Consider the following 261-nt stretch of genomic DNA (forward strand, 5'->3'; position numbering starts at 1 on the left):
TATTATTGTGATGCTTAATTTTGAGGTGAAACCTATAAAAAAACAAAGCAGAAAAAATTGCTGAATAAGAAACTGATCGAATAAGAAACCAATCGTTGCAGACAATGCAGAGTCAGTATACAGTCTGCCAACCACAAGATGGCACTCACCTGACTCTCCACAGGGCGCGCCGTGTGCATTAAGTTTAGGACGGTTGGGCGGGATCTTGATGGTGCGGTGACGTTGTGCTGGAAAGACGCCTCCATTTTGAATGTGAGGCTC

Source organism: Ranitomeya imitator, chromosome 1 (assembly GCF_032444005.1).
Source record: "Ranitomeya imitator isolate aRanImi1 chromosome 1, aRanImi1.pri, whole genome shotgun sequence".
NCBI classification, from domain to species: domain Eukaryota; kingdom Metazoa; phylum Chordata; class Amphibia; order Anura; family Dendrobatidae; genus Ranitomeya; species Ranitomeya imitator.